This window comes from Etheostoma spectabile, chromosome 19, assembly GCF_008692095.1.
Source record: "Etheostoma spectabile isolate EspeVRDwgs_2016 chromosome 19, UIUC_Espe_1.0, whole genome shotgun sequence".
Taxonomy (NCBI): domain Eukaryota; kingdom Metazoa; phylum Chordata; class Actinopteri; order Perciformes; family Percidae; genus Etheostoma; species Etheostoma spectabile.
In genome coordinates, this window is record NC_045751.1 from 17,130,651 (window position 1) to 17,131,126 (window position 476).

The following is a 476-nucleotide window of genomic DNA, read 5'->3' on the forward strand; positions in this document are numbered from 1 at the left end:
TTGATATCATGTAAGAACTATCGCTACAGATCTTTTTATTTCAATTTGAACTCCACATTATAATTTAGTAAATACTTGTACAAACAGATAATATGCATGAGAGTGTTGTTGGCATCATAATTGTCAGAAATGTGTCCTTTTCTTTTTGTCAAAGTTTAATGATATGCTCTGGTGTTTCTCTTTCTATTTTGTAGCCGTGCATGTTCACAATTAGTAAGCTAGTGTTTTATCCATTTCACACCTTTCCACAAATCTTGAAGGTTATGGAATGAGATCAGCATAAGATTTTGATATTTTTTAACTTGAGCCTACCCTGAAGACAGCACTTCTCCTCACCCAGGGTAGTACACATGTTGGGTATAGGGAGGGGTCTAAAGTCAGGGAGCAAAATTTTCTTTTATGCAGTTACTTGTAATGTGATGATCCGTAGGTGAGGATTTGTTGTTTGTGTATACTGTGTTTGTTTGTGTGTGTGT